This window comes from Anopheles arabiensis, chromosome 2 (assembly GCF_016920715.1).
Source record: "Anopheles arabiensis isolate DONGOLA chromosome 2, AaraD3, whole genome shotgun sequence".
Classification (NCBI taxonomy): Eukaryota; Metazoa; Arthropoda; class Insecta; order Diptera; family Culicidae; genus Anopheles; species Anopheles arabiensis.
This window is the reverse complement of record NC_053517.1, coordinates 30,443,006-30,461,086: the sequence shown is the minus strand read 5'-3', so window position 1 is coordinate 30,461,086 and position 18,081 is coordinate 30,443,006. Positions and strand designations below refer to the sequence as shown.

Sequence of the window (18,081 nt, the reverse complement as noted above, 5' to 3'; positions counted from 1 at the left end):
TTAGCGTTGCATGCAAGAATTGCAACGAACCAACCGCACCGTGCAGTGATTAATTAAGATTCTGCGCATTGATTACTCTCGGCTGTCGACGGTCGCTTTGATAAGAGTGAAGAACAAAAGGGGCAATACATTCGAAAAAAGGGGGTTCGTCGCTTATTAACGTTTTCTTTGATCGTTCTTCTCCACCGATCGACTAACAATATGTTTTGTAATTAGCGCACTGCCTCAAACCTACCTTCTTTAGTTTAGTAAACAGAATTGATGATTTTCAACCGTTCTACCGAATTGCACGGAATTGTTTTGGCCTGATTTCTGCTGTTAGTTGATCACTGCATTTAAAATAAGCTTTCAAACCAATTTGTAATTCTCTTTAGCAAGCACTGATCAAAACGCAACGCACGCTTTCAACACACGGTGAGTAACTCCTACGTTCTTGCTTCAGGTGTAATCACTCGTCAGTAAGATTGCAAACGCACAGTTTAACGAATTAACACGCAAACACAGGGCAGCTGGTAAACGATCCAAAGTGTTACACGGTTATAATCTTTTCGATTGAGCACGCTTTTCCGCTTCCGCCTTTGAGTAGGTTATATCCACCGAGATATTTTACTTTAATGTTTTCACTGCACCAAACAAGGTTCATAACCAGCTAGAAACACTTTACAAATATTCCTAATCCATACGTCCAAACATGCAAATCCAAACCATACACTGCCGAATGACTGCACTGCCACACAAACGATCCAGCGATCGTTCAACTTTCCGTCGCGACAAACTGCTGCGCAAAGAAAAACAGCCCGCTTTTCCCAAGTGTACCCGGGGAGAGTGTTGCCAAGATTGAAGGTAGAAAAGCAGTCGGAACGGTAACGGCGCGCGCACGTGCACTCTGGCCAACGACAGCTGGAAAACTGAAAGCCCGGTAGGTACGCGGTCCACCGTCCAGGGTTTCGCTCGGTACGCGGTTCCAGCACCGTCCTTTCCCGGGGTTCCAGCGCTGCGCTCCCCGTTATGCTTGCGCGCTGCAGCCGATGATGCCGTCGATGACGATCATGACGGTGATCACGATGATGAGGTTTGCTGCTGGATGGCGCTAATGCTGGCGCTCTTTCTCCAACCGCTGTGATGGGTGGGGTGGGGGGGGGGGTCGGTGGGAAGGCTACATAGGCATCGGATCTTGGAATAATCATTGCGAGAGCGGGAAAGTGGTCTAACGGTTGAAGCCGCGAATGAACACACGAATGAACTCCACCAGGCGAGCTGCGTTCGAAGAAGCGAAGGAAGGAAAAGGTAGACTGGTGGAAGGGCGTGAGGGCAAGCAAAGAAGCTATGAATGAAACGCTCCGTGAGGCTGCGAGTACGCTCGATCGTAAGCGTTGTAAGTGTACGGATAGACAGAGAGAGAGAGAGAGAGAGAGAGAGAGAGAGAGAGAGAGAGAGAGAGAGAGAGAGAGAGAGAGAGAAGAATATGGCATGAAGAGAAACAGAGATCGGCGGCGATAAAGGGTGAAAGAAAGGGGAAAAGGATGAAAGAGAAAGAAAGCGTTTGAATCTTGGCAGAATTAAGGGTTGATCGTGGCAGGGAGGGTGTGTGTGTGTTTGTGCGAGTGGCGATAATGAAACCGAACCGAACGGATCGAAGATACACGCGAACGGTGCAGAAAAGAGACGGAGTAGCATAATTTCTTCTTTGATTATGATCGCGAAAAGATGGAGAAAAAATGGAAAAGAGAGAAGAGAGAGAGAGAAAGAGCGAGAGAAAGAGAAAGAGTGAGAGAGCATTTTTATGTCTATGTGTGTGTGTGGTTGGAAAAGAGAAACGAGAGTAAAAAGCGAGTTTTTAATGTTGGATTAGAGGCCTGCTCTAGAGGTGAAAATCATCTTCTCCTTGTCTAATTCCACCAGCGCAGTCAGCTCTTTGCAGCATAATTTCTCCTCCACAGAGCAATGACTTCTCTCGCTGATCGTACTATCGAGTTGCAGCAGCGCGTTCGTGCACTATCAATCGCTAGTGCACACGATCGCGAGTGTGTTGGCGAATGATGATCATTTAGCATAGCTGGGGTGTGCAGTTTAGGAGAGCAAATAGTCTCCCCCCACGGTGGATTATGCTCAACCCTGCTCAGCTGTCTTGCCGCACGCTCTACACTCGCTCGCCCTGTCAGTCGCTCGCTGTGTATGATTGCAAACAACATAAAACAACTCATATGCTCACCGGGAACTGAAATACATTAAAATCAACCGCACATATGCGACACGCTGCAAATTTGTTTCTTTTTTTTGTGTGGTGGTTATAGCGAAGGAAAAAGAGAATCCGGAAAAAAACAGTAACCAAACTCGCCTCTCAACGTACACCGAATGTACGTCCGGAGTGCGAATCGACCCGCTTTTCTCGGGTATGAAAATTTGCATCACAACAAACCGGCACAATGCGGATTCCTCCCTTGAGAGTCGTGCCTAGTGGGAACGTGGAGTGTGTTTTAGGCGCGTAAACGCGTTAAGCATCATTGAGAATAGGAATTTTATTAAAAAAAAAAAACGAGTATCTTCCACGTGCACGTGACAAAAGGCTACTCCCAGGTGGAAGAGGTTCTTCTTCAGAAGCTGTTACCTTGAAAACCCCCTCAAAGATCTGACTTACAGTTCCTACTATTATTTGGGCATGTCCAGGCTAGTGAAACCAGTAATTTTGTTAGCATATATTCCACATTTCGGGGAGAAATAAAACACACATACACACCCAAATCGTTTCGCAAAGTAAAATAAGGGCCCATAAAGGTGTAAATACATATTTAGAAACAGACCCCCAAACGGCGCTTTCTACCGGTTGTGTTCGCATTGCGGAAGCGAGAACATTTTAATATTTTGCCCATTTTTTGGTTTTTTGGTTTTCAAAAACCGCCAACACCGCACTCGCTTTCTTTCTCTCTCTTTTCATTGCGCTTTCTGATACGTATCTTTCGGGCCAGTTTAATTTTATTTCTTCAATTTGCGCACAAAACATCTCTCTTTGCGGTACGTCCAATCGCGGTTGCCAACCAGCGGGTGAATATCACATCGTTAAAGTGTCGCTGAAACTGCTCGATTGTATGGAAATTTTTCAGCTCCAACCAACCGAACGCAGTTAAGCGAACGGAACGGATTGCTCCGTCGGGATGGTGGGTGTCCGAACCCGAGCCCGTGTTGGGTGATGTGCCCCCGTGTTTGTTTCGCCTTAGTGTCAAAACATAAAATAATCTTTGTTTCTTTTGTCGTTTCTGTGTGCTTGACCATCGCGTGTACCGAAAGTGCAGTTGTTCGAGTTTTTATTGCTGGAATTACTTCCGCTAGCGGGAGGTGAAATAAAAAAAGAGAACATTAAAATGCAGATCAAGAGACGTTCGTGTGTGTGCAAGAAATCGCATATCAATTGCCAAACCAACGCCCGATCGATGCACCGGAAGCGGTTACCCGCAAAAAGGGAACTAAAGCTCGGAGCCGTTGTGGACGCTCTTGTTTCAGTGTCAATCGATAATTTCGCTCCCGCGGCCCTTCGGACTCGGTTTCGTTCGAGATCGATCTAACGTTTTACCATATTGCATGCACGCGCTTAGCATTATCCGAATCTTGATGGTAACTGCCCCCAGGAGGGGGGGGGGGCATCGGACACCTTCAACCCGCCACGGTGGTGGAAGAGAAAGTGTGAAAACACTTTGTGGTGTTTTTCGCTACCTTTCGCCTCCCAAACCCCCTGCGGAATTACACATCCGACCATTCGGCATCGGTGGTGCATCGAATTGTTTGTTTGTCATTAAATAGAAGCAAACCAGGTTGCGGCACGCGGCGACCAATGGTAAAGAAGAAAAAAAACAAAACCCCCAAAACGCGTTGGCGTTGAACTCACTGTGGAGGGAAACACGGTGTGCGAGGTAAAACAACACAAAAAGACGATCTCGACAAAGCGATCTTTAAATGTGTACTTCCTCCACCTTTCTCCATGCCACCCGGGAGGCCAGCGGAGTATACACCTTCGGCAGCTGGTTGCCTCTCTCACCATCACCACCACCACCCTCCAGAAGCGCTCCATTCGAAGGGCGCTCAGAAAGCGCAACTTCACTTGCCTTAAATGCCCGACCGGAAGGGACCCTTAAATGGAAGGGAGCTATCGAGCAGGGCGACCTGTGATCGGGCAACCGAACGGGCGACCGCGTAATGGACCGCAGGGCCGAGGTTAATGATCAAAATGGTAATGCGCGTTTTATTAATTAATCTTACATTACAATCACATTTTTCCTGCCGGCTTTCCAAAACCGACGCCAATGGGATTTGGGCGCGAATCGCTCTGCAACGGGGCAATTGCATCGAGTGAGATGCGCTCGGTGAATTGATTTCTCGCCCCACAGCAGGTTTCACCCGGGCTGGACGTGTTTGTCTCTAATTGTCTCGTGCGGAAAAAGCTCAGTACCATCCTGCCAAAGCTCCTCCAAATGGTTAGTTTTTGTACACTTTACCGAAATTACACTCATTACGCTAAATCGTCCCCCAGCACTCGTGAAAGTAAAAGCCATATCTTTGCCTTTTGTCCTCGCGGCAAATGAGCTCGCTTGGAGTGATTTTGATCGTTTACCTTCGGGCGCAATCGGAAGCGCAATGAAACTGTGCGCGCGCTTATTCTGCAAATGAATCGGTTTCCTAGGGACGATTCGCTTCACGCGCGTGTTAGAGTGCTGTCCATTTGTGCGCACTTTGTGGTTTTAAATGGTATCGGGCTTGATGCTGGAGATGGCACTAGCCAACTAGTTTACCAACGAAGATTATCCACCGGATGGGGTCGATTGAGCGTGGAACGGCGAGGTGTCTTTTTCGGAACAAATGTCCCATCCGGGAGTGTAATTTGCTGTTGAGGAAATTCCATGGGGGGTCAGCGATTATGCTGCCGATGACCTTCTGCGTGAAATTTCACTCTTCGGTCGGAGAGGGGACTTTCATTTGGGGGATGGTTGGGCGGAATGATCAATATAATATTCACACATGTTTGTGAACACAGCTTTGTAGCGAATTTAGATGCGAAATGTGTGAATAATAGACTCAAAAAGGGACAAATGGTCCGCCCTACTTGTGTCAACCACAATACAATGATTTGGCAGCGGTTTCGCTCCCTAACGGTGTGTGCAATTTTTGGCGAAAAACCATTCACGGGAAACAGCTCCAAAACTGAACAGTCCCCCAATTATCATTATCGATCGACAAAAACACTCGCTACGGCCTGCACGCCTACCGTAGGAAATAGAACGTACAGAAACAGCACCACCAAACAACTGAAATAATAGTCCAATCTGTGTTTGTCTCGTGTTGATTGTGGGTCGAAACTTGTGTTCCGATTTGCACTTCCCCACCGTGCTTGACAAAAGCTTTACCCGCCACAGATGGAGCTAACGCGCGGTTACGGTAATACATCACCATCACCACCATCGCCATCAACCACCGATCGATGGCTTAATCGGCTGGCCGCGAACGATCGCGCACTGCTCTAACGATATCCGCTTGATCGATATCTCACCTCATTTTTGGCAACATTTTCGTAGCTTCTCTTTCCTATTCCGCTGTCTGTTTTTTTTTTTTGCAACTCTTTCGCACTGCGGTTTCTAAAACCGGCAACGGCAGAAGCACCCATATCGCATTCGGAAATTGATCACGGTCATGGTGATTTATCGCGTCCTATCGGCAAGCCCCTGGGTACACCCTCCTCCGTCGCTTTCCGTCGCCCATCGCAGGCTCGGCTTCTCGCGCGCATAGTGTAACTGTTTTTAAGCCAAACCGCTTTTTTTATTGCCTTCAAAACCTCTCGTGAAGTGTACGGTGAAGTGGCAGACACATTCCACATTTCATCTGCTCAGATCGGGTGCAGATCATCTTAACCGGCGGATGGATCCTCCTGGGTGTGAGTGTAATCGGGCGAGCGTAATCAAGACGCTGCCTGACACCGATAACCGGATAATGGCACACTTTTAAATTGGACGAGGGGGGATCGCGATCGTACACTACCCAGCGCAGCGCACGATTGTTATTGAATTCCGCTAAAAGTGGACATCTTATTATTATTGTTTGGGTAGAAGTTGGTCAAGATCGTGCTTAGATTTTTTGGATTATGATTTATTGTCTTCTCGTTATTGGATTGTTATGTTCCCCAACTCACCACCAAACAAACCGAGGGCAGTGCAAGAACAGTACGACGCAAACAGACGTACACAAACAAAACAACCGCTAGGTACAAACGAGAGGAAAGTGATGCCGTAACGAGCAGGTATAGGAAACTTATTAATTAAGAACTACCAGGCGCATGCCTGGAAGTAGCATTGCAGCAGCAGCAGCAGCACCAGGTGTCGGTGCGTGATTACAGTCAGTGTCCGGGCTAGAACGACTACTACCCATCTGTTTATGAGATGATGTTGTAGCTGTTGTAGCTGCCCTGGAAGGACTGACGAATTGATGCGGCATCCTATGGCGATATGATGGTTCAAATTACTGTACTACCGGTGTAGATAATACGCATCGTAACCGATCCTATGCCCAAATCGTACGTCGAGGCGTTAGGTGCAGCAGCTCTTACTAATTCGTAATATCATATGGTTTTCACCACATAAGCAGGCGTGGTAAGCAAACCTTATCGTGGAAAAGAACTAAATGTGAACCATTGCTACTTAGTATGTATACACGGTATGATGGTAGAACGTTCCCCATTTGCTGTTCGTAATCTTTTTTTGTGTACAGCAGCTACGCAAATCGGCACAACAACCGTGGTTTGATTCCGATCGTATCGTTTTGCAATTAAATTGCAGAACCAACTATTATGCATCGTGTCGAAAGGGGGAAGAATAAAAACGGGTAGTAAGCAAACTTAAGCTGCAAATGGAAATTGCTGGGTGAGATCATAACCTTTTTTTTCTCTACACCTTAAATCGTTGAACAAATTATAATAGGCTATCCAATTAGAGCGCCGTTTAGCGCAGTGCAAAGTGTGGCGGTTTGCAGGCTGTTAGTGCCTAGATGTGTGAACGTATGGAGGAAGCTTTGCTGGATTTGTCCGTTTGACGTGAGCAAGAAGTTGGCGTTGTTTCAACTAACGGAGCCTGCAAAGTAAGCAAATACACATTATTTTAAATATTCATTACCGAGCTTTTTGAGTGAGCTTTTTGAACGAAGGCACAGAGCAGTGTTTATATTAACAATTTGTTTCAATTATTTTTTTAGTTAAAGTTAATAGCTTACAGCAAAGGTTTGCCATATGTAGCATTATGTTATTCCGTATTAAAGCTTTAATAACTCAGCATTCTTCAAGCTACGAAAAAAATATAAAAAGTCAATACTATCGAACACAAAATGTCACGAAGAGAATTATAGTTACAAATTTGGTCCACGATTGGAAAAAGGTTGCTTATCTCCTCTGAAAATAATAATTAGATTTAAAGGATACTGAATATTTCTTCATCCTTAAGCTTCTTTCATCTATTTTTCAAACCTAATTAATGGGGAATGTTAAAAACTATGTAATGAGAACTGTTTTTAAAGCTGATTAACGTTACAATCAAATTGGGCTTCCTGAGGCACCAGTAAAATTGCCTTTTAAATGGAACTACTTACCTACTATGTAAACAATAACGCAAACCCACAATCCATTCTTAACAATGTAGTATTTATAGTTTAGGTTGGAAGGGTTATTGAAAAGTCACCAGTAAACAAGATGAATGACTTCTTATGACTGTTTATCAGCACCGATCAGTTTGTTAATCAAGGCCCTCGAAAAGCCAACCAAGATGTGGTATGTTTCCACAGAAACAGCTGATGCTATCTCCCAATCTGCCTTCAAGCAGTCCCACCGTTAGGCACAACAATTGAAAAAACGCGATAACGCCAAACGATGAACCTGTACTTTCGATTTTCTGCGGCTTCCCTCCCCCCCCCCCTTCCCCTTAGGCCCATCCACTATCGCTCATCTTTTTTCTTGCACGAAAAAGAAAAAGGTGGAACCTTCCTGGCCGCCCCGAGTACCGTACTGCTGCGCCCAATATTAGGGTTAAGCCGTGCACTTGGTGCACTTCAGCGCGCGCTACGATAAGAAGCGGGTCGAGAGCGCCACGAGATGGAAGCCCATCGAGCCAAGCCCTTCAACGGGGCCGGGGGAAAAGAAAAATCTTTAATTGAACCCTTCCCACGTTCCGTACGCAAGGATCTCCACCAGGCAAACGGACAACCCGATTCGTTTGTGCCCAGGAAAAGGTCACAATGGCGTGACGGGCACGGTACGGCACGTCGTGCACCATTCGGCCAATCCCTGCATCGGCTGCTTGCCCCGTACATCTGTTCGTGTGTCAGTTTCGAAGCTCAAAAATGTCATTCAGAATGGAAAAAGTGCATCACGTGAGTCCAACGCTAGCCCAAGCGACGAACCCTCTCTCTCTCTCTCAGTGCTCGGTGACAGAGGTTCATGGCTGATACCGCATGGTACCGCCGCGGGTAGATCGGAGCGGCGGGCACATAGACACGGGTCGGAAGCGTGCGTTTGGACACGATGGACACTCCATAAATCGGATACGACAGGTAATTTGAGTTAGTCCGAGAGAGCTGTGGTCGGGCGGCCGGGGTACCGGCAGTGCCCGCTGTGCCCCCTACCCCACCCATCGTCCAATGGTCATTAGCATTGAAATGGACTTTCCACTTTCTGGCCGGCTCTGGCTAGGCCAGAAGCCTGGCTGGGAAAACATTACGAGAAACAAAACGCACACAGGCGGTGGCGGTGGGGGGTTGAGGGGGCAAAAATGAAATCTGAGGAATGGCCAGGAAACAACGAAACAAAAAAAAGCTAACTGCTGAAAACATATAAAGCATCGTATGAGATTTCGAGTAATGATGACTGTTAAAGAGGAGCCAGCTAAATTGACTGTGTGTGTTGGTTGTTTTTCTTCTTGCGGTTTTGTGTGTGTGTGTGTCTGTGTGGGGTTTGCCTTTCACCGGGCTCTGCGCCAAAGCGGGTGGAAGGTCAATGAGCAGGGGCGAGCGGAATCGACCCAACTAAATATGAACCAGTGTGAACCCGGTCCGATATGGTGAGCAAAAAAATGGCCGAGGGTCTCCAGACACAAATGGCATTGGATGGTAAATTAAATTTAATGGATGGTTACTATTTATCTAGCAGCGCGCCATTTCCGTATCCCTGCGCAAGGAGATGCGATTAACTCGTTTTTTTATTAAAAATTGGAAGAAAAACGATGTATTCAGACCCAAAAGCTATCAGATAACTATCAGAACGGCCGCTCACAGTTTAGAGAACTGGCAACGTCAATTAGTCAGCCATTAGTCCTACACTTGATCGAAAAGGAACGATAGTTGCAGTTGCTTAAAATACAACGTTTGCTTAAATTTATTTCACGAGTTTCGACTGTTAATAATGGGTACGATATGGAAAAATATTTTTGAAAAATCCAAGGAAACTACCATGTTATGCCATTTTTGGCAACCGCTGTGACCGAGTTTGGGAAAATGGCTAAGTATCTTTTCTCTCTTCCTAGGAGCACAATGCACCTTCAAGCTTTGCCACTTGTAGTTCAATCATGTCTGAAGACGATCTTTCTGTCTTCTTTTATCGTTGCAGGGCTCGCTGTCGTTATTCTACAACTATTTTGAACGGTAGTCACATTGAACAGCACATGTGGCACGGTTAAAAATTTGAATCAAATTGATGATAATTTGAGCGTCTTTAGAGGCTATTCGAATTTCAAAGACACAACAAAATGTAAACTCACGATTCTAGTTGGTTTTTTGTATATAGTTTGACAGTTGGAGGCTGAAATCGTGTAAACATTCCATACAAAACCACACACAAAACAATTTTCAGTCTAGATTATTCTAGTCTCAAAGCTAGAATTAGATTCGAGAACCAGCTCCAAAAATGGCAAAACAAGGTGGTGTTTAAATTTATCCCAAGGTGCTTTAAAGAAATCACGTGGTGGAATCTAGAATCAAAGTATATGCAGTCCAGGTGGTTGCATAGCATGTTTTTTATAACCAAATTTGAACATCACTTTTTGACAGAACGAGTGAAAAATTTTGCTCCAACGAGCTTTCTGATGGCTTGACGATACACAAAACACTCTTAAAATTTTGATTCAGAAGCAGAAGCGATAAAAATCAGCCTTCTAAATTCACAAACCTTGGTATAAGCTCTCCTGTATATAATATTCACTTAGATAGCTGCTCGAAAACTGCTAAACAATGTAAACAGTTGACTGGCTGAAATTTCAGTCTACGAACTTAAAACGGAAAGGGCCCCAATGTTAATAAATATTTTTTTACAATCATTATGATCGTGTAGATCGGTCTTCACGGCAGACGATTTTATGGTTTCACAAGTTTTCGTTGATATAACAATCTACCACTTCATAAACCTTTCAAGATGTTACGATTATTCATTGGCTTTTTCTGTTCCCTGTCAAACAAATGAAAAGTGATTTTTTTTCTTTATATTTTATCTATTAAGCTGGATTGTTTGAAGTTTTGTTTGAAAGAGACATCTAGGTACGATAGAAATACAGTGATTCAATGAAATAGCAAAGCTTTTTGTGATTTGCTTTGATTCAATTCCAAAGTCACAATTCGTTCAACCCTAAACGTCATATGCGATCGATTACATTGTTCCGTTTTTTGTTGTTGTTTGCTGTGCGCATTTATTTCGCTCGATAGCGTATTTCAACCACGCACAATGCAGACCTCCCCACTAAAAGAAGCAATTCAAAAGGTATGTGTGCGGAAAAACAGCCCACGGCGAAAACATTTGTACGCAGCGCGCGCAGCCCTAGCCCTAGGGAAGGATATGAATAAGAAAAAACGCACACACATCCCCCCACACACAGTAGAAAGTGCCTCCGGATTTAAGCTGCATTACGCTCCACTCGCGTTCGGTTCGGGGGTGACATTGTTGAAACGGGTAATTTAACACATCCATTGTCAAGCGGAGCAGAGAGCCAAGCGCAGGCCCCAATCTTGTGGCACGTGCCCTCGCTTGCCGTTTGGGTAGACCGAAAAATGCGTGAAAGCTTCCATTCGATTACGCTCGAAAAGGGGGAAAGGGATGAGGGAGCAGCATACCGCGCACACAAAAAGCTTTAAATTAAATTTACTTGCCGCGTACCCTGTGGCCGACAGTGGCTTCCTCCCATGCTTCCAGCCAGCAGCCGTCGCTGAAAGAGATGCAATTTTTGCAAAAACCACGGGCACCAGGTCGAATGATCGGTTCGACCATGGGGAGGAAGCAGCTGATGATTGGCTGATGTCAATCATCGTGCTCAAAAGGCTGATAGGATAATAGGCAAATTATGTGGCAAGGGAAAATGTGCGAACTCAACCGAGGGGAGCGGGAGGTTAGGCTGTAAAGAGTTTAAAATATGCGGCCATTCCATCGAAAGCGAGGAAAATGTGACTGTCAAACTGCCGTGCGAAATAGCCGAAACATCGAAGAGGTATTGAAGGTTTTTTTTTAGAAACTACAGACGCACACAAAGCCACAGTGGACCGCCGCCGTCAATACAAATTACCTTTCGTCGGGAATGATCGCTCGATCTGGTTCGTTACAGAAGCGCATTTCAGGGCATTAGCTGTGTGATAGGATTCGCTTTTCTTGCCTCCCAGTGCCTATTTTTGTGACCGGGCGGGTGCGCAAGGTGAACACTTTCGTTGGATAATCTCACGTCTGGTGCATGCATGAGAGATCGTCTGGAACACTTTGTCTTTTTCTGTCCCATTTTTCGAGTCGTGTTTTTTTTTTGCTTCTTACTTTGGGAGGCTCTCGGAGGGTGAAACATTAGCTTGAGAAGATTAAAAGGGCCAGCGCGGTTAGGCGGTGAGGCAGTGTTTTGAGGTTAGGTAAAACGGGCTGGAATGCCACCAGGTGCCTCGGTGAGGTGACATTGACAAAAATGGGTCACGAATGTAGCCTGATGATGGGCTTTGCTCGTTAATTTTCACCTTCGGTTGGTATTAAGGTGCACTGACGATCGATAAAAGACTGCTGTAGCATTGCGAAGCGCAGCGTTTGGACTGCGGAGTGGATTAAAGCAAAGCTATCAAATACTTATAGGAATGGAATGGTTTGTCTTGATAGTGGAAAACAGTGACCTTTGTATCGAGTGTCTAGTCGAATTCTTTTATAGTCCACGAAAACGGCTTATCGGGTTAATGGGATTGCCTCAAACCAGGTACCGAAATCGGCGGAATAAAGAACTGGCCGCCAACAATGCCGGCACACCGGCGACATCACGAACGGGGTCGATTCAATTTTGGATAACCTCATGAAAACACTTTTGGCGAGCATGTCCGGTTCCTCTAATCTGCGTGTTTTCCAACAAGCTTTCAGCCAATTGTGCAAAGTCGATCACTTTCTCCCCCTCCTCCCCTTGCTGCAATAACAAACAACGAAAAGCGAACATCCCCTCGATCGGGAAAAAAGTGAACCTTTTGCCAAATTCGATCCAATGGCTACCCTTCCCGTTTGCGATTGCGTTAATTCCAGCACACACAAAGCACAAGTCTCGGTCCGCTTTTGCACGATATAATTTAGGAATCAACATCATTCACACACACACACACACACACACACACACCACGCGGGCTCGGTAGCGTCTGCCAGCTGTTTCGGGGCAGATTGAGGTTTGAATGGTAGCGAAAGGGAATCGGGCGCACGCAGACGCCGCGATAAAGAGAGTGACCCTGAATCGAGGCCCCAGATTTTGCACAACATCGCCCAATCGATTAACCTTTCGATGGGTTGGGGCCAGGCCCACTACCTAGGATAGCAGCAGCATCCGTTCCGATTATGCCGCCGGTTGGTGCAAGCTTCTGGCCGACATACAATGGCACAGCGGCTGCCGCTTGATGAGCAGGTCGTGAAACTGTGGTGGAGCGTCGCTCGTCCCGGACGCGGCCGATGACGTTTTGACCTCTCGCAAACGAGGGGACTGACCATGGGGGAGGGGAAAAAACTGGCGCAGATTAAATATCCATTTCCGAAACCCCTTTTGCGGGTGGAAAAGAAGAAGAAACGAGCGGAGGAACGATGACTTTCTGGTTTGGCTGCTGGTAATTTGAAGAGGAAATGACACGGAATGCTATAGTTCAGAGGGCAGTCCAGCCGGGGCAGTCGTGCTTTGTGTGGCGACCTAACAGTGTGGAAAAGGCTCCGTAAAGAGACGGCTGCCTTGTATTTTGCAGCGCACAACGCACACACTTGTCGTGACGAAGTGACAATGGGTAAAACTAATTTCCGGATAAGCTTTTCAGAGCATTTTGGGTATTGCATCGGTATGATGCGTTCCGTGAGATGCGGATTATTGACGATTATAGAAAAAACTCATCGACGAAATGTGTTGTGATGGATAAAGTCAACAATAGACAGCACCCATCAACACTAATAAATGCTTAGGAACAAAATAAAGGTTTGTTTGATTTCCCTGTCTAAATCTTGCCTCTTTGTGACGGTTCCCATAATTCTGAAAGGGCAGTGGAGCTTTCTTTCTTTACACAAGATTGTTTTATGTTGGCTGAAGACCACCTTCCTTTCGGAGGTGGGATTAGTGTGACATGGTTCGACATGTGTCTTTTTAATTAAAAGCTATCTTGAAGGTGAAATAAGCCTCATTTTATTGGTGTTTATTTGCTCGGCGAGGATTATAAAACAATATACTGTCTGCCTAACATTGTTGATTGTGTTTGGATATTCGTGGAGTTGGGTCATTGTTCTGTGCTTTGTGATGCACAAGGGTTGAAATGTTGCTTTCAGGGTGGGGTTTCATGACTAACTGATGAAAGCTTTCTTTTCCCTTCAAAAATCTTTTTCTATAGAACGTCTCTTTCTCTATTGAACGTAGTGGCAAATAGGAAATGAGACGAATATAAGAAAATAATTAGTAACTGTCGTGACGATAAACAGATTGAGGAACAATAACTAGAAATAAACCATTTGAAAATAATATTACCTTAGTAATTTTCTGCAGTTTAGTTGGAAATCGTAACAATAAATGTTAATTTAAATCTCTTCAATCTGTTTAAATCGTTGTCCGAAGTTTGTTTATATTTCCGACTTTCTCCAAGTTAAATTCCTCTTAAAATTATCACATCAACCATTCCCCCTTTTTACCTCATCCAAAGCCCTTTAAATTGGAGTTCTACTTATGCATGAGTCACAAGATCATAAAAAAACTTATTTTTCCTTTTTTTAATTCACATCATTCTAATATCAACACAACCTTCCGGCTTCCCCTCCACTCATTCGTATCGGAAGTAACCGATTTGCTTCACTTTTCCCGATATTGCTGTTAAATGGCACCCACCGCCCAGGTCGTTCTAGTGTAGTCTAGACGAAAGGAGGAAAAAAAACCTACTACTAGGGGTAAAAACCCTATTTTTAAACCACAAACATCCCACTGAAAGACAGCAGCTCAGGAGGGTGTCGAGGCGGAAAATTGGCCAGTGCATTCAACAGTGGGCCCCCATTTCCCGGCTGCTTCCCCATTTGTGGTCGGCCCGATTGTCAACCGCGGCCGCGATGGGTGCAATCGGTCCCTCGTTTTGTTCGATAAAATCGATTTCCTGCCCCAAACATACCGCGTCATTGCTTCTGGCCGATCGCAAGGGTGGAAGGACGCTGCGCGGATTCGAACCATAAAACCTACTGCCCTAATCTTATGCTCGAGAACCACTTTCTCTCGCGAGCCGCGCACACCGCCAGTTGGAATCGGTTTGCCGGTGGTGGTGACGTCCCCTTGCGTCTATTCAGACCTTGGTCCAGATCTAATTGACGGCCATTACATGTGGGACAGCAGCCTCACCCCGGCCGTTGCGGTTAGCAACGGATACGGCCCACGATCGAACGGGTCGTGATGGTCGTGCGCCGGCAAAGACACGGGCGGTGCAGAAGACCTTGCTTCCACTACGACGTTGACTAAGCTTTGTGGAGTGATAGGGTGTTCGGATTGTGGTTGCCCCTGGTGGCATGATGATGCCGGTTTGTGTTTGGTTGTCTTAAATTTCATCCAGATTCACACGCAAACAGGGATGGGAAGAAATAACAAACAAACAAACTAAAAAAAAGGTCGTTCAAGTTTTTCCGGATCTCATTGAGCGACAGTTGTGGGCAGTTTGAAATTAATCACGGCGATATCGTTGCAAGTCATCTTAGACTAAGCTTTTCAAGTATTTCAAGTACACTCATTTTGTTTCATGTATTCTTACAGTATTATTTCAAAAAATGAATTTAAAATTTCCAATTTGTCTGTTTGTCGCAAAGATTACCAGGGTGAGATACATTTTTCATTCGAATTCGCTCTATCACTCTCTTTTTGTTTGTTGATTTAAGTTTTTCAATGGTTTTAGTTTTGCAGCAGCTCATAATATCGCTAATGTGCTTACTAAATAGCGCCAAGTTTAATATTTGAATAATACCATTTTCGCTTGCCCGACTGTTTCTACGATCCAACGAGCTTCCAACGCTATAGAGTTTGCTTCGCCGGAAGATTAGCCCAGAATTACCTCGATTTTTCCGTTTGACCGCTGCAAAATGCCAACGTTTAGCCGGTTTTTCGCTCAAAACAGATGGGGTGGGTGTGACGGGTGCACGTTTTGTGCATGCTCGTTCCAACCAGGCCAGATGATCGTGCCCACACGCCGCCCCGTCCGCCCGAGGATGGTGTCGAGCGCAACGATATTATTAATGCCAAGTGCGAATTATGGCTCCAAGCCTTGGCTCCAACCAGCGCTCGATGTGCGTGACCACGAGCCAGCAGGACCGGGTTGTTGTGCCCGAATGCTTACAAGCTTAATCGCAGGGAGCAGGGAAATCCAAACGGGTTGTGCGGAATAGGGGGAGCAAAAATTGAAATCGAAATCCGATCCGTGAGCCGAAACAGGGCCGCAGCCGCGGAGCAATCGAGGGTATCGAGGGTTGAAAATCCGTACTCCGGACATTTTGGCGTTCAATTTCACGCCGGCCAAGGTGTGAAATATGATTTTTGCTCCCCCTGTGCGGGGGATGCCGCTTTCCCTTTTTTTTCTTCTTTCTATCCCGGGGCGGTGCGGGAAGAAAATTTCGCTTCCGTCGATCACGATCCTGCCTGACGGATTGGGGTATTTTAGGTGTGTTTTTTGTGCCATTCGTTCGACTCTGATCTTAGATCATGATGATCAAACTGTTCATTAAACGTTTCAATTTCGAACTGTGTGAGTGTTTGCGTGTTGTACCAGTTTTCCAGGTGCTTTAATTTGGCATACTTTTTGCAGTCATCGATATTGAAAGCAAAGTGTTGAACAATTCGTCTTTAGAAGCAGTCCATTGCGTTTGGATTAACTTGATTTAAATGAGAAATAAGGAATATGGTGGATTGTTTGAACGAGTTACAGCTTGTTTAGATTATATTTTCTCCATTGATTGGAAGTAAAAACGCGGGAAAACATGCAACAAACACGACCATTCCTTCTGACACACGAATCTAAGCACTGAAGATCATCTTTCGTTGGAGATGGTTTACCTCTTCCCCAAATATAACGTTTCAATCAAGCCACCAAAACATTAATATCCCAATCTAGTTCACCTGTCCACTTTTGCCGTTACCGTCAGCACTTCAGAGCTTGGACAGGCCCGTCCGGCGCGATCTTCTTCTACCCTCCTGACCGTGCAGGGGGAGCAGAACAGGCCCCCCCCCTCCCCCAAAAAAGCCATTTGAAGGAAAATTCCACAACGGAAACCAATTTACTAGCGAAGCGTTGTGTAAGCGAGCGAGAATCGAAATGCAACACCACGTTGCGTAAGTTATGATAAATTATTATTATTGTTTGGATCGCGTTTCGCGCGCTGCTTTTGTTCCTGTCGTGGAATGGGTGGAACAGTTATGAAGGGGATTATAGCAAAACAAAAAACCAAACATAAGAAACAAAAAAGAAAAAGATGCTCGCGCACATCTTCGGGAAACTGCTGACCTAGCCATGTCTAGGGATGATAAATGAGCAACACCTCCTCTGCCTCTCTGCAACGTTAACAAGCGCATAAGCGAGAGGTTCTATGGGGTAAGTTATGTGTGTGTGAAAGAGTGTGGTGCACTATGGCGAAGGTTACCGGTAGAACCGACTAGGCTGCCAGACGTCATGGAGAGTGTCCGTTACAGGGCCGGAAGCGCACACATGAATTACGGCGGAAACATGAAATACGCATGACCAAAGTGCAGACACGCCGTTTGGGCACTCCGTTGGGTGCGATGTCGATCAGTAACGGATTCGATCGGTTACTGGAGACAGTTCTGCTGGGTAGGTTTGGTTCCGTATGGAACTTGAACATTCAAACTTTTGCACCATCAGTTTAAAGGTACAAAATGTTCAAAATGCTTGGTAACGAACTTCATTTATTATTAAACGCAGCCTATCAGAGATTGAATTGCTGATTGTCACCCAATCTGCTTGTCATATAATTGAACCATCTAAACAGTACAACCCTCACAAAGCCCGGATACAGAAACAGACTGAGAAGATAGACGATATTAAATAGCAAAGCACAAAATGCCACTCATGGGAAGTAACGCCGAAACAGTTTGGCAGACCGTTTGGCCTAGTAAGCAACGGGAGTCTGCGTCATTGATCAAGGGGTTTTTTCTTCCACAACCGATCCATCCGGTTCGGGTACAGCCTGTGCCACGGTGTGCAGTCGCCCTTGATGACATTGGCAGATTGATTTTTGATGAGTATTTCCGATTGTTTCCAGCCCACTAGTATGACGTCGTGTGTCGTGGTTTTCGTCCCCAAGCGTGCTGGTAATAAATTTCAATTCCACTAATCGTACGGCTTTGGCGGACGTGGACGATGAAAGCTGGCAATTTTTCACCAAAAAGGGAAAAGGAGTAAAAAACAATTCAGTCCTACCTGTGGCCACACGCGAAGTCGGGCTCGTTCTCATGTTCCGTTTTGGTTGCGCTTAAGGAGCTTGGGCAGATTTGGGATCATTTTTCAATTTCCGCATGCTTTGTCAACAGTTACGGTGGATGTAGCCGTATTAGTACCTCGTGCAGTGGTTGA

The 18,081-nt window shown here is 45.6% G+C and overlaps 1 protein-coding gene across 1 annotated transcript in view; it reads right to left on the bottom strand.

Moving 5' to 3' along the window:
* Positions 1–902, bottom strand: part of LOC120898435 (rho GTPase-activating protein gacJ) — a 65,686-nt gene extending 64,784 nt beyond the window's left edge. The window contains exon 1 of the mRNA XM_040304282.1: positions 236–902. The gene's annotated coding sequence lies outside the window, so the exon portion shown is untranslated. The remainder of the gene's footprint in view (positions 1–235) is intronic.
* Between the last annotated feature and the right edge of the window lie 17,179 nt (positions 903–18,081).